Here is a 27,874-nt window from a genome sequence, read left to right as displayed (position 1 = left end):
TCTGAGTCATAGTCCTTGTTTTGTTCGACTGACTCTAACATATTTTGTCCCACATGGGTATATGTGGAAACTGTATATTATTTGTAAATATATTGGAAGTGAAATTCCAAATGTCATTATTGGAATGTGGACAGTGACTATGTAATGTAAAGAGTTCATTGTAAAGGAGTTGAAGAGTGATGAGGGTAGTTAAAGAGTCAAAGGGGAATGTCAAGGGTCACTCCACCCTTTGTTATAAATAGAACCTCATCACTCATAGAAAGGGATTTTGGGAGCAAATATTTTGGCTAGACTTAGTCTTAGAGAAGGCTTGGGAGTATTATGATGAGCCTTGGCTTCTCCACAATGTACAACCAATACACTTCTTTGGAGGAGCAGGCAGTGTTAACTGTAATGTTCCACTATTGGGGCTAGTGGATGTCAATGGTGTATGTATGGATGGAACTTTCACTTAATAATAATATAACTAAGCCAATACATTTTCATGCATATGTTGTTATTGTAGTTCGACTATTCTGGTTACTTTCGCAATGTATGTTGTTTGACTTACACATTTGCTTATGAACTACTTTTTATGAAATTATTTGAATCTTGTTGAAGGCATGTTGATGAGTTAACCCGTCACTTTGGTTTGTGGACTATTTCGCATCCAGCTTGTGAATTCATTCCGCTTGTATGTTCCATTTATGCTGCGTACCATTACAAGGTTCTAAGGGACACACTTCGTTTTCCCCTCTGTGTGTTAAAACCCCCATGCATCTCACTTGACTCGTTGTAATGTCACACACTTTCTTCCGACCAAAGTCATGATACTTACCTCTACACGCTAACGCAGTCAAGGTGCTACATTACCACCCACTGCTAGGACTCCTACTCCAAACAGTCTAAGGTCTAGTTAGGACTTCTTACCGGGGTGATCCCCTTGAATGTTGGTGGGTCCAGCACCGTCAACATTTATGGCACTAGAAGGAGGGCCGGATGACAAGTTGAGACCTCAATGTCTGTTTTTCATCTCGGCACATCATTCATGACTTACATCACAATATCAACTCCAACATGTTTTTCTCATGCTCATGATTTTGAAGTATGGGAGGATCTCATCGATGACTTGTCACGAATTAAATATGATGGTAAAGGTGGAATAGCCTTTTTAAGACATGGATTTTCCGTTTTAGATTTCTGTGTTAGGAATGAAGTTGCCTAGGATGGCATTGCTTGTGGCTTGTTCACCTACACGTTCGAAAGGAACATTAAGAAATGGTGTCTCACATTTCCCACAACCTTTATTCACTCTTTCAATCACATGACCTAAGAGTTAGGTCATTTTTTCTTTCATTATGACTGTAAAGCACTTAATTAGACAATTTTGGAATTACACAAAGCACCTGATGAATCTATTGTGCAATTTTGGAAACACTTCTGTAATCTCGCTTTTCAATTTCTGGAAGATGAAGTTGATTGATAGTTTCTCAAAGAAAGGTTTAAGTATCTTCTTCAAATCTCTAACAATCCACATGAATTATAATCTTTTGAACCCATCCCAACATACCTCAGTGTTAGAGCTTCCAAATATAAGATAGATAAGGTCATTGTCATGAGTGACTCTCCATCCTCTTCTAATAAAAAAGTTCTAGCCCCACAGGACTAGGTGGGAGAAGTTTCAAACCAACCTATTGAACTGCATCTCCTCCCACCCTCCCTACTCTGGATTTCTATGCAGATTTGGATTGAAACCCTGATGGTTGTCACATGATCTCGTTTTCTCAACCCCCATCCTTTGGTTCCTTTGATCGCCCGAATCTTGGTGTTTTGTGTTCATCCATTCCAGATTTCAAATGTGATGTTCACGATGATCATGTTATGGATGGAGTTGGTGTTGAGAAGCCAAACTGCGCTATCATTTTTATGAGTATGTGTGGGAATATTGTGGTGCAGGTAAATTCTCGATGCAGACACAAACAATTCCTCTAGCTCAAGAGAGCAGGTCTAGCCATAAATAAACAATCTATGGAAAATATTCTTAAGCTGGAATCAATTAAGAAGGCCTACCTCTTAGAACACTATTCTGTTTGGTGATGATCCTGCTTCCTTACTCCAGTTATCTTTCATTTCCTTCCTTCGAATACCTGAAACAAATGAACAAACAACAACAACAAACATGATAGCATACAATATTGTATTTAGCCTACTTAACAATTCAAGGAACATTAAGCCATAAAGATGTAAAATAACACTTCATGTAGGAAATCAATCAATAGTTGTATTCATATAAATCAGAAAGAGATTACAACCAATGCCTTAATGTTGCTGGTCTCCTTCAACGTATCCGGGTTCCCACACTTCTGCTAGAATCTCATGGATAGCCCCAACAATGGAAGTTTTAAAATATCTTCCCTCTAGTCTCAAACCAAACCAAAACACACTATTATCCCTCAAATATACACTAGAAAGCTACAAGCTATAGATGTTTTTTTGATCATTCAAACTCACTCCAAAACTAGTTTAGCTTGGGAAAAGAGAGGTTTATATAGCTTGGATGGATAGGAGATGCTTCCTCTCATCATGGGAGAAGGTCTTATCTCTTGAGTTTGTTCCATCCTAATAGGGGAAAGGATCCCAAACTGACTTCTTCAGCTCCATCCAGCATAACCATCTACCAGTCTTCCGTTACAAAGCTTCTAAAGATGGAAGCTTTAACTCCATATTTAAAAAAAATTAGCAAAAGAGGATTGACATCACTGGAAATGGTCTCAATCGCTCTGTACGGTGCTAGGGCTAGTTTTAATCTCTGCAAATCGGTGCAAGGATGAAACTGGTCAGTAGAACTAGTCTTATAAACTAGGATAAAGGGAAGATTCTTGGGAAATGATGCAAAGGGGAATTATTCTTCTCATGAATATGGGCATACTAGGAGTTTCTTCATGATGGGAAATCTTGTAGGGTTCACTGTAGAGGTCTTCCAGGATTGTGGACGGGGAGTATAAAGACAGTGACAAAATGTTGTGTAACATATGCCCTGTAAAGCATGAAGGTCGAACTAGAGTGAGGGGTGACATGCTTTACAAGTGGATGCGGGGAACCAGAGTTCGTCGTAGGAAAACCTTCAAACAAGCATAGATACATATACATCACTGAAAACTCTATCAAATGATACTTGAATCATGGTATGGATGCAACGATCCAGAGAATGATAAGTAAACAGATCCACGGCATGGGCACAACCATCCAATAGAGAGGATCATAACGAAACCAAGGTATGGTCGCAACCATCTAATAATGAGAAGGATCACATATAACAACTCATGGTATCGTCACAGTCATCCATATGAAATAGACATGTATATCAACATGATCATCTCACATCGCCTCACAACCTAGAGTGGTGTAATTTGAGCACAGGGTCTTGTGCTCCGAACGACCTAATCAAAGTACAAATCCTAACATGTCATTGAATGTGTTGAAGTCAAACATGCTAGAAAGTCACTTAGTTACTGGTCAATGATGTGAATCATTAACAAATGCGAGAGAAACCACTAATAAGATAATGGCTCTCAAGGTACCAGCAACACAGTTCACGGAATGTGAAAAAAGGAACTGAAGTCGAACACCCGTGAAATCACCCGATCGAAAGCTAATGATGTGAACTTATCGTCGAGTGCGAAGAACTTGTTGTTAGGGCATGTAAGCTCTAAGGTACTGGAAGGGAGTCTCTCTGCCAGATTCATGGATAATATGCTGAAGTTGACAGGAAGCGATCGTGTTGGAGGAGGGCCATGATGTATCCCACATCATCGACACGAGAAAAAGGGATGCAAATGATTTTAGATGATACAGAGAATTAGGAGTAAGTGTAACTGCAGAAGAACTAACTCTTGAACATATCGGCGACACGACTCTGGAATTTCGAAGCTTTTGGATTCATAGGATCGGTCATCATGATGACGTGACAGAAATCAAATTGAAGGAAAAAATGAATGGCCCAACCTAGGAAGGTCAATGATGAAAAGGAGGATATCCCAACTCGACATGAAGTATAAAGTGTCATTCTCAAGAGTAAGCTGCCAACACGAATGATATAATTTCCAATTTCCCCCCACCATTTCTGGCAGGTACCCCAATTATTTTTTATCGCAAGCTTGAAGGGGGTAGCATGTGCTTGCACTGTAAGTTCATCCTTGGGATGAATCCGACCTAGTAAGATTAATGAGCCCTAGGAAAGACAAGCTCATGTTTGTCATGGTGACGAAGCTAATGCCGTTTAATTTTTTAACAAGTCCGACAAAGGTGTAACTCGGTATTGTTTAGAGAGTTTGAAAAATACACAGAAAATAAAAAATCGCATGGTCCGTCTCTTGAGCCCGAAAAGTTAGAAAACAATATTTGAGAGAACCGCTTGACCATGTCAGTAAAGGAGTACCTTTTTTGTAAATAGTTTAACCTAGCCCAAAAAAGGGGTAAAAGTATACTAGATAAACGACGTTTCGTAGCCTTTAACGAGTTCAAAAATGACAAGAGCTCGACAACCTTTTCATGTTTTAAGATTTGGAAAAGCGCTGAAAGCATACTCCCCCACTTTTATTCTCTTTAACGAGTCAAAAAAAGGGAAAAAATACTCAGCAATATTTTCATCTTTTACGAGTCAGAAAAGAGCTTAAAGGTGACTCGTCCTGGAGGAACGAGTTGTATAAAGGGTAGCAACTAGTTCCGACAATGGTGGAACTGCTCAAAACATGTAATGGTCAAGAGGCTGGCTAATAAAACAACTCGTCCCTTAGGAAAGTAAAAACAACCAAGCAAAATGATATGATTGACCAAAGAGATGGTGGAGATGGAATGAAACAACCAGGGCTCATCTAGAAAAAATTAGCTGATAAAAACGGCAATCATGAGATATAAATTGGGCATGGGTTCATTTTTACATAAGCTTGAACCATGGAGAACTCTTCATGGATTCGATTTCGGGTTTACACAATATTGAAATGAAAATCTATGCTTGCTATAAGTTCGCATGCCCCCAACATAATGACTCAATCAAGGTACATGCCCCCCAAGCTTCATTTCAGTCAACTAGGTGGATGGAATGAAGGTTCACATTCAAGATCTTGGAAAGACTCGACTAGGATTTTACGAGATCTTAATCACAAACTCGATTTGGAAAAGGGAGTTGCTTCATTTTTTAATGAGGTTGACAGAGTAAAAGAACTATCCTGGGGACCCTTGTTTCATTTTTTAATGAGCTTGACACAAGACAAAGAGATATGCTCACACCCCTTGATTCATTTTTTAATGAGGTTGTCACAAGACAAGGAACCATCCTCATGACTCCTTGTTTCGTTTTTAATGAGGTTGACACAAGACCAGGAACTATCCTCACGACATCTATTCATGACCCATAAGAGAACATGCCTCCCAAGAGGTATTCACTAGACAGAAGAACCACACTTTTGGAGGAATACATGTCATTTGGTACCAAAGACAGATCAGGTTCCACTGCCCCCAGTACATAATGTATAATATCATCTATGTGATCATCAGCAGATGCAGAGACAGAATGAGTAGCCACATAATTGACCTATGGATGGGAAGGTGCTACTTGCAAACAAGAGCCAATAGGGGATGATGGTTGCAAAGGAGGTGCCTGGTGACCAATGAATGACAGTTGATCAATAGTCACAATTCCACCTTCGTGTGGAAAACAAGCCACAGGAAAAAGTGAAGAAACAAGAGCTCCCATGACATAAACATAGTCGTGTCCAAGGAGAAGATTGAAATCTAATGGACCTTGGACTACCATCACGTCTATATAGACAATCTTTCCTCCGAAAGTAATAGGGAACTTCAGAAGGAACCCTAAGGGTTGACTGGTTCCTCTGTTGAAAGCCAAGAGATTCTGAGTGGCAGGCACAAGTTGTGGGGAACCAAAATATTGCCAAGTAGTTTAAGACATGATGCTAATAGATGCACCTTCATCTAACATAGTGCCATGTACTACCATATTATAGGCTTATACTGTGATCTGGAAAGGCACAAAAGATGGGAGGCAGAAAACGGTCAATTGACTCCAATCAAAAGAAACGAGAGAACTACTTGGTGGGGGTGTCATATGATCACCCCTATGCCCGATAGGAGAAGTAGGAGGACTCTCTTAAACAATCGGGATGGGAGGGTCACTCTTCGATTCATGAGAATTTGAGGAGACGAGAAGAACATGAGCAGTATGATCACTACTCTCTTTAGGAACAAAGTGAACAACTGAAGGCAGAGCCAAGTCGACACTCTTTTCTACCAATGGTTGGTCGGGAACAAACACAAGAGAGTCATGTTCAAGAAGATCAGTATGGGCAAGAGATGAATCCAATTTAATCTCTTTAACAACTAGGAGAGGGTTATAAGAAAGCCTCTGATAACCAACAAGAACTTGGGGTTGAGGAGTTGTAAGGTTTACCAAAATTTTGGAAGCTTTATCCATAAGAGGACAAAGGTGAAGAAGATGCTTCCCATCACATAACCTACAGGGTAATCTAATCTTTCCTTTCTTCTTACCATCATTAGCTAAAGGTGTAGGATCAACATGATCTCTATAGGTCGACGAGGATGGTTGATTCAGGTCTTGAGACCATACCTCTAAGACTCTGGAAATGCCATGATAGTCTCAAAGGAGATGGTCACCCTTATACAAACTGCAAGGGAATTTTACCTTTCGTGGAGGATCGAAATGTTTGTCAACAGGAAGTTCATTTAGATCAATAGATTCACGGTTGGCCTCTCACTTATTTGACTTCTTCTTCTTCTTCTTAGCCTCCTAGTTACTAGATTTGAAACTTTCACCAAGCAAAGTAAAGGAGGAGGGTGGAAATGGGGGAATAAGGCGAGGGGTCAACCTAAGAATCATCCTGACGTGATTCAAATGAAGGAGACATTTGGATAGGAGTCAGGACGCTCGGGACCACCAACATAAAAAACAACCAGACAGGTAAACCAATGGTTAACCCAAGAAGAGACAACGTCGCCATATAAGTAGCACTGGCATTTCCAGAAGAAGGAAAAGGACCAGGATTCCCATCCGAGGGGGATCCTTGACAGGTGGACTCTAGAAATGTTTCCATTGGAATTAACCCTAAAAAATTAGTAAGGAAGATAACTTTTACCAGGAATATTTTGTGGGAAGTTAATTTTAAAACAGTGAAACAAAACTTTCCCTTTTCATGTTTTAATAGTCGAGAAAAGGATGGAAGATGAATCTAGTCACTTTCAAAGTTAACGAGCTCAAAAGGACAAGTTCTCGATGATCTTTTAAATTTAAAGAGTCGAAAAGACTAAAATAACTGCTCAGGATAATCTAGGCAAAAGGATTACCAGGTAACCGTGAACTGCAGAATACTTCTCGGCGAACCAAGAAGTACGGGCAGGAAATATCCCTGAATGCTATGTTCAATGTATCACGTTTACAAGGTGATAAACTCAGCTTCCTATGAATAAAGGATTGCAACCTAGTGGGGTCTCCCATTATATACACGACGGTACAGGGAGCACAAATTCGTACTAGATATGTCTAGTGTCGAATCGAACAATAGTTGCTAGGTTTAAAGACACTGGAAAACATCTCTAGCCTAGAATTCCTAAATGTCATCGTTAGGTTTCAAATGCACCTTAGGTTAATTGAATACATTCTAGAGTTTATCTTGAAATTATGTCTCGGTTTTCATTCCTTATCAATGTGACTCGAAAAACACCTATATGCAGCTAAATGGAACAAGACCCTTTCAATTCAATGACACTAATGAGAGTAGAAAACACACTCAAATGCAACAAAACAAATAATCCAAAGAAAAATGACATTTTCACTATTTCGCTTTTGAAAACAAAATGATGGAAAAACTCTTTCCAATTCCTATATTTCCTATCAAACACACTTCAAGTAGTCCTTTCATTCATAAAGAGAATTCATTTCTTTTCCAATGCAAATGACAATGCAACTCTACTCTTCAATGATGCTAACTAATGTAACATATTGATTCAACAAACTAGAATTATGTATTTTTCAATGAAATGATGGAATGAATAATTCACAGACACTTAACACTTCAATGAAACATTTCCAATACAATCAATCACAAACAAATGCAAAGCACAAAAGAGAATTCCTTTCAAACCAATGAATTACAGGGTCTGCCAAAAACAAAATGATCAATGTGATATATGCTTGAAAAGAGACGCTCGAACAACAAATGAAACTTTTCAAACTTGTTGAGTGGAAATCAAAGCAACAAAAGGACTAATCAAACAAAATGCAAGGAGCAACTTTGACTATTGACTTGACTTGCTGAGCACACAAACAGGTGAATGGGTGATGACCTAGATGCCCTAGGGTTATACACCATCCAAGAACTCAAGAAACCAAGTGAATAAAATGCAAATCAAACAAGCATACAAACCAAGATAAAAGAGCTTTCCAGTCAGGGAGAACACAGTCAAAACAAGCTGAGAGACAGAAATCAAAAGGGCAAGACACACTGGCTATGATCTAAGGTCAACCCTGATCTTCACCTATAGGAATTGGCGTCGCTGCCTAACTGACAACAAGTGCTAGAAGCAAGTCGGCGCGACTGTTTTTGGAAAACTTGCGCTGATTGACATGACTGTCAAGAAAAAAACATGCTCACTGAGGATTCAAGGAAAAAAAAAAAAAAAAAAATTCTATGGCTAAAACGAGACTTGACACTATAAATTTCAAGCTCAGAACAGTGAACCAAGCAAATCATAGAACACTAAAGGGAAATGGTGATACTAGAAAAGTTCACACAAAACCATAAAATGACAATCAATCAACCACAAGGATTGGCTCCCCAGTATGGTCGTCAATTTGTGGTGCAGGTAAATTCTCAATGCGGACACAAACAATTTCTCTGGCCCAAGAGAGCAGGTCTAGCCATAAACAAACAATCTATGGAAAATATCCTTAAGCTAGAATCAATTAAGAGGGCCTACCTCTTAGAACGCTATTCCATTTGGTGATGATCTCGATTCCTTACTCTAGCTATCTTTCGTTTCCTTCCTTCAAATACCTGAAACAAGCAAACAAACAACAACAATAAACGTGATAGAATACAATATTGTATTTAGCCTACTTAACAAGTCAAGGAACATTAAGCCATAAAGATGTAAAATAATACTTCATGTAGGAAATCAATCCATAGTTGTATTCATATAAATTAGAAAGAGATTACAACAAATGCCTTGACGTTGTTGGTCTCCTCCGATGTATCTGAGTTCCCACACTTATGCTAGCATCTCCTGGATAGCCCCAACAATGGAAGTTTTAAGGCCTCTTCCATCTAGTCTCAAACCAAACCAAAACACACTATTCTCCCTCAAAAATACACTAGAAAGCTACAAGCTCTAGATGTCTTGTTGATCATTCGAACTCACTCCAAAACTAGTATAGCTAGGTAAAAGAGAGGTTTATATAGCTTGGATGGATGGGAGATGGTTCCTCTCATCATGGGAGAACGTCTTATCTCTTGAGTTTGTCCCATCCTAATAGGGTAAAGGAGCCCAAACTGACTTCTTCGGCTCCATCCAACCCAACCATCTACTAGACTTCCGTTACGAAGCTTCTAGAGTTGGAAGCTTCGACTCCATATTTAAAAAACTTGCCAAAAGAGGATCGACACGACTGGAAAAGGGTTCAGTCACTCCGTACAGTGCTAGGGCTAGTTTTAATCTCTGCAAATTGGCACGAGGAGGAAACTGGTCAGTAGCACCGGTCTTATAAACTGGGATAAAAGGAAGATTTTTGGGAAATGATGCATAGGGGAATTATTTTTCTCATGAAGAGGAACATATTGGGAGTTTCTTCATGATGGGAAAGCATGTAGGTTCACTGTAGAGGACCTATAGGATCGTGGACGGGTAGTACAGAGACAGCGACAAAATGTTGTGTAACAAATCTGAAGAAGAAGTCATGGTGAAGGATGACCTCCTTCTGTCCGTGACTCTTTCGCTTTATCCTAACATCTTCTGCAATTCTGCAATTTCTTATTTTTATTATGAAAATTTATCCCTGGATGTTTCCACTTCTGATCATTCATAGAATGCACAAGATGTCAGTCCATCATCTATTTGTGGAGAGGACAAATCTTTCTTCCCAAATCTAATTTACCCCTCATATTTCATTTCCAGAAATTCATTGGGTGAAAAAATTTGTTTCTCATCAACCCCTCTGTATGATTCGTCAGATCATGAGGATGTTGATGTCCATCTCAAATTTTGTGATCATGGCTATCGTGATCTTTCCAGTCATTCATTTGATCACAATTCTCATTCACCTACTGTTGATCTGTTTAAGTCACCTCTCTTTGGCGACCCATCTTCTGATGAGGTGGAAACCCCTCAAGTTCTCGAGGCACTTCAGCCCAAGCTTATGGTTATTTCAGCTTCTCCTATCCTTGATGTCAGTTCTACTTCTGACAAAAAATCTATTGAATCACCTCAGGCTTCTCATCATTCTCTTGTTTACATTGAAAATCAATCTAGTTTACAATTTTCTCATCCTCCAGCAGAATCACATGACCCTATCGCTCATGCATTGGAGGATTCATACGTAGAGAGCACTTTTGTGAAACAAAAGTTTTCTTCCTTCTTCTTCTTTGCTCATTTTTCACATTCAAAAGAGTGCACATCCTTGTCATCCACGTGAAATATGACACCACACCATGATACATTTGTAAGGTACCTTTCATGTGCTTTCAATATCTTCTTCTCTGTAGACACATTAAAACTTCAAACATTTTGGTTTGCATTGCTTTATCTTTCTTGTTTACTGGTTTTAGTGAATATCTTTCTTGTTGGTCATGACATCATTTACATGGGTCAACCAATGTGTCGGTGGCTGCATTGGAAATATCACTTCACTTGAGTTGGCCCATGCTCTGCTTAGCTTAGGAGTAGGAGTAGTGTTTGCTTTCCTGTTTTCTTTTTCTTACTTGATTTTTCTTTCATTTTTCTTCATTCATTTGCTTGTTTCTTTGTATTTTTTGCACCCTTAGGATTAGTTGCCCCATGAAACTTTGTTTGGCTTCTTATGACAAGCAGGGTGAAATACAAGAGGACTTGTACAACTACCAACATTTGGTCATCTGTCTATTCACTCTCTTTATGAACATCTTGTTTTTCTTTTAGTCGGTGATACCTTGATGGAAAATACATTCCTTTCAGAGTGAGTCTTGGTGAAATCACAACGCTTGCACTTTTAACTAGTACCAGCTACACTAATTGGTTTTCTATTTTCGGCTAACCCTTGTCAACTCAGTCAAGTAGAGTAAGGAGGGGGTGGAACCTTAACAAGTATGTCAGAGGTATATATAAACATCCTTCTCTGAAGGGACAACCTCTTCTACTCTCTATAAGTCGGGATCCCTCTTCTGCCTGATGAAATAAATAAGTGCCTATGCATAGTTCTTTGAAAAATGAAAAAATGAAATAAAAAATTCAAAATAAAGGTGAAAGAAGAGAAAGGCTTCCTGCACAGAGAGGTGAAGCAAGTAACTCTATCGAGTTACTGTCTAGGCTCGTTGGTTGTGGAGCAATGCTTCTGTTCCTAGAGTGACTCTGTCGAGGTAGTTTCCAGGCTTACTGGTAGCAGAGAAACACCAGACATGAAACTAAAACTCTGACAATCAATATTAGTAGTGCATCAATATACCCCTCATCCCCAACCAAAGCAACTTAGTTGACTTGGCCTGGTATGTGTGTTTCTGACAAAGAGAATGGTAGGCACTATATCTTTAACTCAAGCTAGTGAAGAAGCCATGACGATCGAAGAATCAAACAATACTTCTGAAAGAGTTAGACACGCTTTACACGAGACAAGCTCAATATAGAGAGTTGGAGTTCTACCAGTATGTTGCCAATGTTGTAGCAGCTATAATAGCCCTCCAAAAAATTTCCTATGCTTTGTTTTGGAGCCTCCCTCCTCAAATCATAGGAGCTCATCTTACGCTGACCCATAACGTGTGCTTTAATTTATTTTTATGTTCTTCATACGTCTTTTGCTTTTTAACTTTATTTTCTATCTAACCCACAAGTCATTCCCTTGACTTGGTTTCAACCCGGTTCTAGTCCTGCTTAAGTGAACTTCACAATCCTTGAGGGAAACCAACCTTTAGTCTAGGAATTGCACAATCCAAGCCCGCAGTGAGCCTTTGACTACAAAACTTTGAGAGCCAGCTGACATCTTTCCTTTAGCTGGGAAACTACACAAAGCATTATAGGCAGCCTAAGCCACTCAGCCTAGGAATTCCATTGAAGCTTTCCCTCAGCAATTGCACGATGTATGAGCTAGTGAGTGGTTCTGTTTCCCTAGGAACTATGAAATCTCTCCATGCATGCATGGAAACTTTATATCAAAAAAGAAAAAAGAAAAAAGTGAAAAAACATCACTAAAAAATAGGGATCTATTTTTAGCAATCAGAGTTACTCTTGAATTATTTTTGGAAATTGTTGCCAAGTGTCAACTTTTCCTAGATTTTTTGCCTTCACATCATATACCTTAAATCGACCAAATCTATTTAATGCACGCCTCTAGAGCTCATTTGCACATTCGATCTTGGAGCTCTCGCATTACCAAGGAGATCTAGGAACCTTTGGCACAGTCACAGTGACTTTTCCGGGTAAGTATTGCTTTTCTAGTCTTTTACTTCTTTTTTTGTTGCTTTTGTGTGCTTGACTTGTGAGAGTGTTGGTTTACCTATTTTATTGAATGGCCATTGGCTTTTCTATTTTTCTATCTTGAAGAAGTGTTGTTTTAAGTTTTTCATTACCTTTCCCAAGTGTCGCATGCATAACCTGGTTTTTTCACTAACAGTCGTCATTGTGGCGACTATCTCCACATGCTCATTGTTCTTTAGTTTGATTGATTCTGGCACTTGTTTTGTTTGCATGCGTCATCATTCACTCATATATACACCCACCCTCACTTCTACTTTCAAATCTGCTCATTTTCATGTTCTCATTGGGAATATCTCGGCTTCCTTGGCCCAGATCTAGATCTTCCTGGCACGCACTAAGCATTTCTAGATCTCAAAGCTCTGCCTTGGCTCCAAGAATCGTGTAGACGCTCCCAAGGCTTGGCTTCCACTACGCACTGTGCAGTTCCAGGAGCCAATCCTGAGCCTTGGTCACTAGGATTATGCAACGCGCAATCTCAGATGACCTGATCCTAACTGAATTATGCACTGCACAATTCTAGTCAGAAGCATCTCCCCAGTGGCAGCTAGGATAGTGCAATGCGCAGAACCAGCTAGAAGTCAATCACCTTTGAGAGCCAGTATTGTCCAATTCTTCCCAGAAGTGTCCCAATTTGTTGTTTGGTATGTTCTTGAAGTGATTTTGGTTTCATGCTAATATTTTCATGCCATGAGTGTCCTCTTTGTCTCCATAGTTACAGGTAACATGGCTTCCAAGAGAGATCCATCAAAGGACACTGTTGAAAGTAGCATTGGGAATGTAGTTGAGTAGGTGTCCGTAAGTTTACCAGTTTATGTAGACACTCAGTTGTTCATTGAGAGGGGAATAAGGTTAACATGGAAGGAAATCAAGGATATATTTGTTGGAGACTTCAAGGAAGATCTATAAGATCGACAAGTGTATGTCAATATCCACTGGTCAGGGTTACATACAGTTGCATGCATGTACCCAACCTTCCCTTGTGTGGACATCATCCATTGGATTGACTCACATAGATCTCGAGACCATGACATTGAGCAATGCCAATGGAACACAACTTGCTACCTTCAGGATGGAGAATTATCATCATATGTATCACATACCTCAGTCGTTGAACCGAATGGATGAGCTTTTCTATGCCACCCACAGTTATGCAAACACTAGAGATATTATGAAGCATTGGGTGAAGGAGTCATCAACATTCATATCCATGCGCAATCATGTTTACAAGACGAGGTCACTTAGAGAGGCCTACCATTTCTTGATCATCTTTGCATGCAGATTGTACGGTCAAGAGAGCACAAAGACCTTTTCGCAGAATTGGGTTGTTGTGATGGACCAATTGGTGAGTGATGGAAAACCATTTAACTAGTCGGATCTATTTTCTCATCAATTTAAATTCCATATGACTAATGCCTGGAACCTTCCCAAGTATGAGCAAGTGAGATTGTACATGTCTGCATATTTACTTGATCCAATTTGTGCCCAACCTTAGTTTCATAGCATAGGTTGGATGTGGACACCACGGGAACATGGCATCAATATTTATTACAAGTTTCTTTCCGAGTGCAGCTACCTAGGTGTTATGGTGAGGGTAGCTGACCATTTCATCACCCCGGTGTACAAGCTGATCTTTGAGAAGGATCCACCTTACATGTCCCAAGAAGCGATGGAGGCATTACTTAACATTGTAGATTGGTATGCCTCACCCGTGGAACCTACATCAGGATGTTTGGTGGAGAGAAGCCTCTGCTTGTTCTACCAAGGTTTTCCACGGAAAACTTGGTCATGTAAGAGGTCTCATATCACATCTCCATAGGGTTATCAGTAGGGTTGCATAGGACGAAGAAGGCACCATGGCCTCCTCTTCCTTTGCAGACTAGATTGTACAAGATTAAGAGCTTGAAAGATGTGGATGTCGAAGCCAAGGAGATACCAAAGTATGAATTTGGCACTAGATATTACAATCTGTATTATCCCCACGAGATTTGAAATAACCATTGTGCAAGAGTGTATTATCCATGGATCCGCAGGGCATTTCATTGGGTAGAGGAGGACTCGTGGAGGTATTGTTACAACCAATCCAAGCTCAATGAACTAGTCAACATAGCCACATAATGGAAAGCTTATCTATAGGCAATAGAACCAACAATGTAAACTTTGAAACGGGAACTATAAACTCAAAACAAGAACTTTGGCCCAAAAAACCCCTAAAAAAATCAAAAACAGTGCTAAAAACGAAAAGTATTGGTGCTGGAATAACACCTTTTTTTTCCTAGGGTAAATTTTCAACATGTTTTAGAAATGGCATTGAAAACTAATTTTTTGTGCAAAAATTGTCCAAAAAACACCCTCAAAACGAAGTGTTGATGTTTGAATAACATTTTTTTTTTCAATGGTAAATTTTGTGCAAAAAACACTCTCAAAACTAAAAGTGATGATGGTGGGATAACAAAAAAATATTTCAAGGATAAAATTTCAACATTTTGAAATAATGGTGTAAAATATTTTATCATGACCCCGAAAAATACTAAAATTTCAGAAGAATAATGAAAACATAAAATTAAAATTAAAACAATAAAACAACACCAAAAAAAAGTAAAAAAAAATAGCAAAGCATAAATTAAAATATATATTAAAAACAAAATATAAAATAAAAATAAAAAACCAAAAAAATCAATTATCAAAAAAAAATGTAAAAAAAAAAAAAAAACAAAATTAACCTATAAAATATAAGAATTAAAAAACTAAAAAAAAATTACAAATTATAAACAAATAAATAGTAAAAAAAACATATTTGAAAAAAATTGAAAGAAAAAAACAAATATGTAAACCATAAAAAAAATTTGGAAAAAAACAAAATTATATATATATATATATATATATATATATATATATATATATATATATATATATATCAAGTTAAGTAACTAAAAATAAAAAAATTAAAAAAAATTAAAAAAACTAGTAAAAAAATTTAAAAAACTAGGAAAAAAATCAAAAACAAACTAGATTAAATAAAAATAGAGAATTAACCCAAAAAAATTTTAAAAACTAGTAAAATTAATAATACAAACATTTAAAAAAAATTAAATAAACTAAAATTATTAAAAAAAAAAACTAGAAAAATATGAAAATTTTAAAAATATATGTCTTTCTAAAGTAAAACAAAAAAAAATGAAAAAACACTTTAAACATATAAAAAATGTGTTTTTGATATATATATATATATATATATATATATATATATATAGTTTTTTATAAAATTTTCATTGTTAATTTAAAAGCAGACACATAAAAACGATTAAAATTTAATTTTTTCTTTTTAATAAACACTTTTGTGTTTTTAATTTAACAAAAAAAAATTATTAAAAAATTTTCATTTTTTTTTTTAATTTTTAATTCTTTTCTTTTTTTTTTTTTAAATTTTGTTCTTATTTTAAAGAAAAAAATCAAAATCAAAAAATAAAAAAAATTAATGCCCTCACTAGGCGGCGGGTGGGCGGCAGGACGATTCCGTGCAGCGCCTCCACACATGACCATGCCCTTGCCGGGCGGCAAGCCGATTCCTGGAATCGGCCTACAGCCAGCCCACGTAGCCCCTCCACCCATGCCTGCAGCCCCGGCAAGTGGAGGGCAGGCGGCAGGCTGATTCCCGGAATTCACCTGCCGCCCGCCCACTGCCCGGTGAGGGCGTTACATTTTTTTTTTAAAAATAAGAAAAAAATTTAAAAAAAATAATTGAAATTTTTTTAATAATTTTTTTCTTAAATAAAAAACAAAAAAGTTCGTTTATAAAAAAATAAAAATAAAAATAAAAAAATATTTAAATGTTTTTATGTGTTTGTTTTTAAATTAACAATGAAAATTTTATAAAAAACAATTTTTTTTTAATCAAAAATACATTTTTTATATGTTTAAAGTGTTTTTTAATTATTAATTTTTTTTAAATTTTCATATTTTTTTAGTTTTTTTTTTTTAATAATTCTAGTTTATTTTTGTCTTTTTTTTTTAAATGTTTTTACAATTAATTTTACTAGTTTTTAAATTTTTTCTGGGGCTAATTCTCTATTTTTGTTTAATCTAGTTTGTTTTTAATATTTTTTTTCCTAGCTTTTTTAATGTTTTTTTATTTTTTTTTATTTTTCTACTTTTAGTTACTTAACTTGATATATATATATAATTTTGTTTTTTTTTCCAAATTCTTTTATGGTTTATGAGATAAAAAAAAAAAAATTTAAGATTTTTTATTTTTTTTTGTTTGTTTTTTTTTATATATATTTTTATATTTGTTTTTTTTAACTAATCAACATTTAAAAAAAGAAAAATAAAACAACTTGAAAATTCGTTAAGTAATCATAATTTAAAAAAAAAATGGACATAATAAATTTTAAAGTGTGAAAAATAAGTCCTCTAAAAAAAAGGTATGTTGCATCAACACGTTGCATCTACACATTTCAAAATCAGCATGAAAATCACTAATATTTAAAAACAAATATTTATATTTGATACATAAGAAAATTTAAAATGTCAAAAATATGCTCCCAACAAAAAGAACTGTATTCTACTTAACCACTTTTGAAAATTGGTTCACATTTTTACTACCCCTACGAAACGGGTAATCGTATCGATGATTTAAAGTGCCAAAAACTATGTTCTAAAAAAAATATGTGTGTTCTGCATCACCCCTTTTCAAAATCAAGTCAATTTTTTGCTATCTCTACGAAACGGGTAATAGTATCAGTTCTCGTTTCAAAGTTTACGTTGTTCACTGCATGAAGCAACAAAAACAACAACAATAAGCATCAAACCGAATCAGGATAAGGGTAAGAGAAAATTGCCGAGAACCCAAAGGCTAAGCAAAGCTACAATTTCAAAGAAGATCCTCTCATTGAGAAAGTAGCTTTGGTAGTGGAGGCAAAGAGGAAACAACGCATAAAGAGAGAAGAACAGAGGAAGAGAGAGAAAAAACGGTTGGAGGAAGCATAAAGGAAGTTGCAGGAAATAGAGGATAAGTTGAAAGAGGAACAATAGCTAAGAAGGAGAGAGAGGGAACAGAAGCAAAAATAGGAATAGAAGGAAGGGCAAGACGCGATCTTAGAGAAAAATGTGGCCACATAAGTTGAGGAGTTAGAATAACTAGCAGATGATGAAGAGAGTGATCAAATACGGGATTGGGAGCTTTCTCAGCAGATTGAGAAAATGGTTGAAGCAACGTACATGGAGTTGGGACAGGAGCCACAGGACCAAGATATCGACCTCATGCCGATATCATCTAAAGCCACCCCTTAGTCTCCACCACCTCCAGTATTAGAACGAATCCTGAGCAAGCAAGTAGAGGTTGTTCTTCTGGATTATGATAATGTATGTGTACAATCTATCATTTGATGAGTTTCAGTAGAGGATTGTATAGGCGTGAAGAAAGCATTCCCCGCATGATCACACGTCACCTACATTTATGAAGGAAAGGGCGATAGAGCAAGATTTCAGGAAGCATCCAATCACCATGGTCGATGCCACCATGTCTTATGAGCGAGGCACAATCTCGAATGCCAAGTTCTTGTTAGTAGAAAATGAACAGATGGCTAAGAACTTTCAAGTGGCCAGGCAGAAAGAAAAACAATTCGCGGGATCCGCAAGGGCAGAAACATTAGAGAACTTTTGAGGTCTAAAATGGGCCTTTGAAGAAAAATGTACAACCAAAATAAACTTTATAAGAACCAATAGGATTCAAGATGATGATGTGAAACATGGGTGATGATTCACCATTTTTGGGGTAAAAAGTAAAAAGATTAAAAAGTAATAAAATAATAAAACTACTTTTGCAACTTGTATTTTCAACTTATTTCCCTATGGTTTTATTCCAATTTCGAGTGGGAGTACTCATTGGATGCAAAATTTAATTCCTTAACCAAGGAGTACACATGTTGCATACCTTCAATGGACCCTACTACACAAAAAATGAGAAATACTTAGTAACATCCACCTAATGACTCTTAGTGACTCTTGGTATTATTACGTCACTAAGAGTCATTAGGTGGATGTTACTAAGTTGGTCTTCCCCCAGAATTCTGAGTCATAGTGTTGTGTCTTGTCTGGTTGTTTCCAGCCTATTTTGTCTCAGATGGGTACATGTGGAAATTGTATATTATTTATGGATATATTGTAAGTGAAATTCCAAGTGTTGTTAATGGAATGTGAACAGTCACTATGTAATGTAATGAGTTATTTGTAAGGAAGTTGAAGGGTCATGAGGGTAGTCAAACAGTCAAAGGGGAATTTCAAGGGTCACCCCACCCTTTGTTATAAATAGAACCTCATAACTCGTAGAACAGGCTTTTGGGAGCCAAGATTTTTGCTAGGCTTAGTCTTAAAGAAAGCTTGGGAGTATTGTGACGAGTGTTGTCTTCTCCACAACATAGATCGAGTATACTTATTTGGAGGAGCACGCAGTGTTGACTATAATGTTCCACTATTGGGGCTAGTGGTTTTCAATGGCATATGTTTGGATGGAACTTTCACTTAATAATATATAACTGATCCAACATGTTTTCATGCATATGTTGTTATTATAGTTGGACTATTCTGGTCACTTTAGCAATATATGTTATTTAACTTACACATTTTCTTATGAACTATTTTTTTTACAATTGTATAAATCCGGTTGAAGGCATCTTGTCAGATTAACCTGTCACTTTGGTTTGTGGACTATTCCTCTTTCCAGATTGTGATGTCATTATGCTCATGTGTTCCTTTTAGACTGCATACTATTATAGGCTTCTAAGGGACACATTTTCTTTTCCCCTCCGTGTGTTAAAACCTCCATGCATCTCGCTTGACTTGTTGCAAGGTCACACACTTGCCTCTGACCAAAGTCATCATACTTATCTATGTGCGCTACCTCGGTCAAGGCATTACATTACCACCCATTACTGGTACTCCTACTCCAAACGGTCTGAGGTCTACCTGGGAATTCTTATTGGGGAGGTCCCCTTGAATGTTGGTGAGTCCAACACCATCAACATGTGGGGAGAGATTTCTTCGAGGAAGAAGGAATTGGTGTTTCTCTGAGATGGATATCAGAAATAGGAATAAGGATAGAGGGTTGGGATCCCAAAATCCTTGACAACCTACAGAGGAATTCCTCTCCACTATCACTTTTCAGGTCAAATGTCATAAGCTTCAACGAACCAAATTGAATGTAAATATTTATCGAATGAGATATAGAAGGAGATGAATGAATATTCTTACCTAGTAATTGTTCTTCAAGTGTTGGCATAAGCATAGTATAGGCTTGACACTTTGACATTGCAACTTCCTCCTTTTTGTGAGTTATGTATGCTCTACAGAACATTTAATGCTCCCTAAGAGTCAGCCGTGAGATTCTTGTGGCTACTATGCTACCCCCTTTTTATCCTTGTGAACCCATTCCAACCATTTTATCCTAATTCACACTTTAATACAAAGTGTCCAAGTGACCCCATCCACATTTGAATGGGATGCCCTTTCAGTTGACCTCTTTCCTATACATGAAATCACCACATTCAATTTTGATGGAATTGGAAAAACCTCTGGAGACATTAAGTCCACCCAGAATCTGATCCATCACCATGTATTTAATAAAGCAGAAAGAGGATTAAACCTCATAAGAGAAACCTAGTAAATTCAAAATCTCATAAAAACATCATCTAACAAAAAAATGAGGAGTAAACCTCAGAAGAATCCTGCAAGAGGGAGTAAGTTTCCATCCTACCTGAGTTAGTGAGTAAGGAAAGACACCACAAATAGGGCAGACCATGCTCCTAGTTCATTCTTTATGTATTTTACACTTCACTAACGAACTAACTATGTCAAATTAGGTCAAAATCCCTCCACCCACTTCATTAAGAGGGGGGAGTGTTGGGCAAACCCAAATTGGAATAATTTTCAACTTCTCAACCATGGTGTTAAAGTCAACCTCATAATTTCTGAGAAAGAGGACTTGTGTCCCCCTCTTCTAATAAGGAAAAAGTATCTTGTGTGCTTCTGCCCTTTATTTAGTCACCCAAACCATCCATCATGTCACTATAAATAGACATTTCATCTCATAAATTGACAAACTAACCATGTTATCTGATGTCATATGCTTTAGGGCATCGATTGACATTCTTTTATTAGTGAACCTACCAATTCAAGTTGCCTCTTCCATGGTTTGAATTTCATGAATCTTAACTCCATCAGATAGGACCATGTTCGCTTCCTTTGCTTTACGCTTTATACATTTTTGGATTCTTTAAAATGGTTCCATAACTCTTGATTCTAAGCATCCCATCGTTCATGTCTTTTGTTGTATAGATGCATAGTCACTCATTATCTCCCATGAGAGGTGTTTTCCAGTAAAACCTCCCAGCTATGAATTCTTTGCAACACACACGTGGAAAACCAATATTATTAGATGAAAGGTCCTCACCATAACAATTTTTGGTGGAACTTGACATCCATAGTGTGTCACGAATGTCACCTCCCATGTCAATTTATAGAGAAATGATGAAAATATTAGACTATTTGACTTAGCCCCAAGTTTTTTCAAGTACCCTCATGTTTCCATCTATTTGGATATAAAAAAATTAAAGGGATGGATTACCTCTCCTTTCTGCCTTTAAAAAGTGTGAAACCCTAGCTCTCTAAGTATGGTACCAAATGTAGCTAGGGTTTCCTCTGTCAATGATTTCTTCTCCCATAACTTATTATATATTGAGAATGGCCAAAATAACCACAAAATATTATTGATATGGCGCATATTGGCCTACCCTCCAATGTATCATCCAAATAATCAAAAACTCATCCACCATCACCAATTATCAAGAAAGAGTATGTGGACAACACATAGAACATAGGGACCAATTTTGGTCCCAACTCAAGATTTATTTCTTTATTGTTGCAATAACCCTATCCACTAGCTACCTAGAACCCTCACCTTAGAGGAATCCTTACTATTAGTGAGTTGATGTTTAAATCTTGTAAGCAATCTCATCTTGAAAATCCTCACTCACCTACTTATATGGTTGAACAATAAAAGAAATTACAATCCCTTTTTATAAAAAAATCCAATATTTATAGTTGCACATGTTTCAACATAAAATGTGTGAAAAGTGAAATGACATGATTTAATTTGACCTTTCCAAATCTGCAAAGATCACTAAGAAGTTAGTGGTATAAAATAATCTACTTAAGAAATTAAAATGGTATGGATTGCATAATTATATTTTTTTTTTCATTTTTCTCGATGCTTTTAGAGTGGAAAAAGTGGAGGAATCAACTTGCAAAACTATTTTTACTAGCGAGACCTAGTTTGGCAAATTGAGGTCTAAAACCTTCTGGGATCATTTTGAGGCATAAAATAACATTTCATGGGGGTAAAACTTTGTCGCTTTTGCACCACACCTTTATTCATATTCTAGACATAGAGACCTTTCCAAAGGTGCAAGAATCATGTCAATCAGAGTCTATATGCAAACATTATTCCACTCAGAAGTTGACCTTCCAATTTTCACCACCATAATTCGAGAGGATGCCATGACAATGTTAATGAAAAATGATTCAAGGGGTCTATCAAATTTGACCCACAGACGGTTCAAATTTGGAAGCTTGTGGATTATGGTCCCACGATATTAACTCTTTCACCTTCTATACAGCAATGAACTCATGCTCCTCTAACCCAAACTATAATTTTAATGCTCAACTACACCTGGATGCTTTAACATCTGAATCGTGCCTTCCTAATCTTGTCCATGATTCCTCTTTTAACCCCAGATTCCAAACTCTAACAATGGTATGAGTATTTCATCCTACGATTTTCCCTGCGCACAATTTATCTTGACCTAAACTCACGGTCCCAACTTGATGTCAAAGGTCGACTAGTCGGCACTAGGGATTAAATGGGGTAGTTAGGATTGACAAATATTGCAATGGACGCCTTTAAAAAGGGTCAAGTGGTCTATCTTATTCAAGTCCTGACCAAGTTGACTAGGTCCTACCTAAGTTATGGTCGGATCTGGTCCTCAATTTTCCACTTACTACGACAGTATCAACTACTTTGAGGGCTCAACCAATGCTAGTTGGGTCCCACCCTAAGTCGAGGTCAAGTTGGTTGACCTTTTTTCTATTTGTGACTTGTGTTGTAGCGTGAATGGCCTGACCAATGTAGTCTCCTCCAATTGTTACCCTCTTTAACGAGGTTTCAACATTAAGTAAGTTTTCCCTGCACATAAATTCCTTCGCTGGGTCTAGAATTCTTCGGACCCTTCACTCATGAGACTTCGACGCCGCATGGCATATGTGCCTGCCATACCGACTTCTGCACCTCTTCTCGTTAGTAGCCACTACAACCACCTGTGATTATAAACAATACTTGATGCTCATGGTTCATGTACATAAGATACATTCGACAGGGTTACATAAAATAAAGAAGACACACAAACACAAAACCATACTAAATACTTGAATTAAAAGAAACAACTCAGTAATAGGTTATGGCCTCTTGGCCTAATTTCACAATGGCATTGATCATGCCTAACACACTTGTAGGAAACCCTTATAAAATAAAACAAGTCTATCAATTGCATACACAAGAGATCTTGTCATTTGGACATGCTACACCTTCAAGAGGCTTACAAATAATTTAAAATGACATAAAATTTCAGGAAATCATGTCCTCACTCCTTGGCTGCAACATCGCTTATTCCAAAAATATTTTGGAAGAAATTTTAATTTGGCGTGGGGTTCATACCCCTACATCGTACTCTTCTGCTTGAAATTATTCATGGTCTCCTAAGCATATGCTCCATTTTTGCATCACGTTCTTCCCAGTTTGGTCTTCCTTCTCCTTATGTATCCATGCGCTTCAACTCATACTCAACAATGAGATGCAACCAAACCTCCATTGACACCTCACCAACCTCCATCCTCTGGATCAATCTCTTAGCATCAAAGTTTCACCTCCTTTGGAACCCCTCAAGATTCCTCTCCTTCCTTGGTTGTTGGACGCTACTCACCTCTCTCGACAATACTACCCACAATCGTAGTTGTGGAATTTCCATAACAACTTCAACCCAACTGCAGTTGGAAGTTGTTATCCTACAGGACATCCTTCCTGACTCTAATACCACTTGATGAAAATCGATTATGGGGGTCTTTTAAATTTGATCCCTATATAGTTCAACTTTGGAAATCTATGGCTTATGGGCCCATGATATTGGCTCTTTCACCTTCTCTACAGTAATCAACTCATGCTCCTCTAACCCAAACTCTGATTTTATCCTTCAATTGTGCTCAACCACTTCAACATTCGAATTGTGCCTCCCTACTCTAGGCCAAGATTCCTCCCTAAACCCTAGATTCCAATCTCTAACAATGGCGTGGGTGTTTCGGCCCATAATTTTCCCTAGCATGCAATTTCTTTGGGCCCAGACTCACGGTCCCACCTTAACATCAAAGGTCAGCTAGTTGGTGCTAGCAGCGCAATTAGTTGAGGTAATCAGGATCGACAAATATTGTGATGCTTGCCTTTGAAAAGGGTCAAGTGGTATGACTTGTTCGAGTTCTAGTTAAGTTTCCTAGGTCCCACATGAGTCGAGGTTGGGTCTGGTCCCCCCTTTTTCATTTTCCACTAGACTACCGATAACTTTAAGGGTCCAACAAACATTAGGTAGGTCCTACCCCGAATCGGGGTCAAGGTGATTGACCTTTTTTCGATTTGTGACTTGTGTTGTAGCCTGACTAGCCCAACCAATGTGGCCTCCTCCAACTATTTCCCTATTTAACGAGGTTCTAGCATTAAAGCAAGATATCCCCATGCCTAAAGTCCTCCGTTGTGCCCAGACTTCTTTGAACCCTTCACTCCCAATGCTCTAGTGTCGCATGGCATAGGTGCCTATGATATCGGCTTCTTTGCCTCTTTCACATAGTAGTGAATGTCACCACATGCAATAATAAACAATACTTATGGTTCATCCACATAATAAACATTTTACAAGGTGACATAAAAGAAAACATACACATGGAAAAAAAACCACACTGAATACTTGAATAAAAAGAAACAACTCATTTACAGTCTACAGCCTTGAAGGGCCTGATGAATTATTGTCTTGATTTCATAATGGTACTATTCATGCCTGACACACTTGCAGGAAGCCCCTTTGAAAAAAGGAACCCTATCAATTACATATGCGAGGAATCTTGTCCTTTGGACATGTTAAGCCTTCTAGAGGCTTACAAATAATTTAAAATCATAGAAAAATCGAAGAAATCATGTCCTCACTCATTGAATGCCACGCTGCTTCTTCTGGAATCATTTTGGAACCAATTTTAGTTTGGGGTGGGGTTCATGCCCTTGCATTAAGCCCCCATTATTCATGGAAAAGGGGTTTGCCCTATAATTTCGATGAAAAAGAATCTAGAAGAGTCCTTATTGTAACTTTGATTAAGATTTGAGGAAGTCAAACCTTAGCACTAGTAGGCTATCGGGCTCTGTTATAATCGGACCACTTGGAGGAAATGGGGTTCTATTCTTTCGAGTGCATTTATTTCATAGATGAGAAAAAATAACTAAGAGGGATAGGACGTAGAGCACACATATAGGATTTGTGCACTGTAGTAGTCTATGGGGCACAAGCCATATACTTCATTGTAGTCACAACCATTTTATTTTCAGACAAAGAGAGCAGAGTGACCTCATATTCTAGCTGGGTTTTCACCAAAAAGGGTTTTCCATGTCATATCTTGTGTCAAATGATGGTTTGTGAATTTTTATTTCATTGTTCTCTATTTTTTGTTTAAGTTTACTTTGCATGCATGCACAATTAACCGTGATTTGCATATCCACAAATCTAAAAAGAAATAAAACCTTAATAATATACTTTCAAAAAAAATTTAATTATAATTTTATTAGATTTATTTTAACAAACTATCTAAAGAAATACCACCACTATTTATAGATCATAAAAACTCGTAATAAAATATGTTATAATATAAAAAAAAAAAAAAAAAATACATTTTTATATCTTATAAAAATCATACAAATATTTACAAAATCATTATTATATAATAATTTAACAATATTATTATTCATCTAAAAATAAATAATTTTCATAAAAAAATAAATAAATAATATTAATATTTATTAAATAAAAATAATTTTAATTAAAAAAGCTTAATAACTTTCCTAATTTTTTAAAATCTCCTTCCTCCTTTTTCCCATTTTCCATTTCTGTTTTTTAAACTATCCAACATTTTCCCTTTTTGTTTTTTAAACCACCCATCATTGTTTGCACAATTTCTATCTTTTCCTTACCTTTTTATTTCTTTAAGTATTTTAAATAATTCCCTTTCACAATTATTGGTGACAAACATCTTTTATTTTTCATTTTTTCTTTCCAACCAATCCATTATCCTTCTCCTTTTTATTTTATATAATCCTTCTCATGCGACCCAAGTAAAATATAAAATATATATTATTAAAATCAAAATCAGTATTCATAATGAAATCAATAATTTTACTAATCAAACATCATCGTTTTCTCAGATTTTGTTCATCCTTTTTCAGATTTTTCTCATATTTATAGCACATCGTTGTAATTATTTTTTCAAGTGTAAATATATGGAGCGGATTTAAGTGGAATTTTGAGGTTTGAACAGTGTGTAAATATATGGAGCGGATTTAAGTGGAATTTTGAGGTTTGAACAGTGGAAACTAAAACTAAATCTCATAGGTATATATCTCATTAATTAAATGCTAATACAATCATATAATATAAATAACAAAAAAATTTATAAAAATTAATTAAATTTGTTCACATTATCATGGAGATTCACCTCATTGATCATGAAAATTATTAATTTTTAAATAAATATTGTTACAATATCATGGGCCAATACCATCGCTTAAAATATCACAAACAAGCAAAACATAACTCATTTCAAAACAAAAATATTTTATATATATTTACTTTAATTTAATTTCGTAACACTCTTTTAAATTGAGAAGTATAAAAAAACTGAGAAGTATAAAAAAATATAACTATCTTTCAAACAAATCTCAATCTTTCATCTCTATTATTATTAAAAATATTCTTAAATGAAATTAAATCATTATTCTTCACCTATTAATTATAATAATGAAATTAATCTTTAAAAAAATATTGTTACAATATATATCATGGGCCAATACCATCACTTATCAATATCACAAACAAAAAAACATAACCCATTTCAAAACCAAAATACTTTATATATTTACTTTAATTTAATTTAATTTCATGACACTCTTTTAAATTGAGAAATATAAAAAAATATAACTATCTTTAAAATAAATCTCAATCTTTCATTTTTATTATTATTCAAAATATTCTTAAATGAAATTAAATCCTTATTTTTCACCTAATCTAATAATTATAATAATGAAATTAAATTTTGAGAATCGTATGGCAAAATATCTAATAATTAGGAATAATTAAAAATTAAATATTATCATATTAAAATGGAATAGAATAGATACACCTATAGCAATAATTACAATTAAATATTATTATATTGCATCTAAGAGGTAAAGTTGATCTTCCTGCACAGGGTAAGATGTATTTAACCCAAGTCAGTGCAAGACTAGCACAAAAAGATGTATTTAACCCAAGTCAGTGCGAGACTAACACAAAAGACTCCACACGTATAAAATTGTGATAGGCTGATATAATGATACAAATAAGATTTAAACTTCTGACTTGGTGGGAATTAAATCTCACAAAAACCAGCTAATTTACACTTCAGAGATATTTATGAAATCATACTAATTTATACTAATTTACATTCTATGTGTATTTATGAAAATATTTATGAATTATATACTAATTTACACTTTATAAGTATTTATGAAAATATTTATGAACTTATATATTTATATATATATATATTTGTGAATTTTTTTCTTTTTTTAATTTATAAATATCCTTTCAACCAACTCTATATAGATCATGTTATCTCTCAATCTTAATACAAAAATTCAACCGCTTGTTTTAATGTGTTGCATTACATGTCTTAACATGTATATTTATTTTGGATGTATTTAGATTACTCTCATAGTACACTATATTTATTTTGGATGTATTTAGACTACTCT

The 27,874-nt window shown here is 36.1% G+C and overlaps 1 long non-coding RNA gene across 8 annotated transcripts in view; it reads right to left on the bottom strand.

The window, feature by feature from the left end:
* LOC149224540 (uncharacterized) overlaps positions 1–27,874 on the bottom strand; it is a 167,620-nt gene that overhangs the window by 123,914 nt on the left and 15,832 nt on the right. For 3 of the 8 annotated variants that reach the window (XR_016249519.1, XR_016249523.1, XR_016249516.1), the window contains exons 3-4: positions 8,989–9,065; positions 2,050–2,126 (exon numbers count right to left, since the gene is read on the bottom strand). The exons of 3 other annotated variants lie outside the window; for them this stretch is intronic. This is a non-coding gene — a long non-coding RNA (uncharacterized LOC149224540). The remainder of the gene's footprint in view (positions 1–2,049; positions 2,127–8,988; positions 9,066–27,874) is intronic. 2 more of the 8 variants (XR_016249520.1, XR_016249517.1) reach the window with 1 other exon arrangement.

The sequence above is a fragment of the Pinus tabuliformis genome, chromosome Q (assembly GCF_031772625.1).
Source record: "Pinus tabuliformis cultivar Carrire ecotype Pingquan chromosome Q, CPIR1, whole genome shotgun sequence".
In the NCBI taxonomy this organism is placed as follows: domain Eukaryota; kingdom Viridiplantae; phylum Streptophyta; class Pinopsida; order Pinales; family Pinaceae; genus Pinus; species Pinus tabuliformis.
The sequence above is the reverse complement of the archived record's forward strand: the minus strand, read 5'-3'. Positions and strand labels throughout refer to the sequence as shown.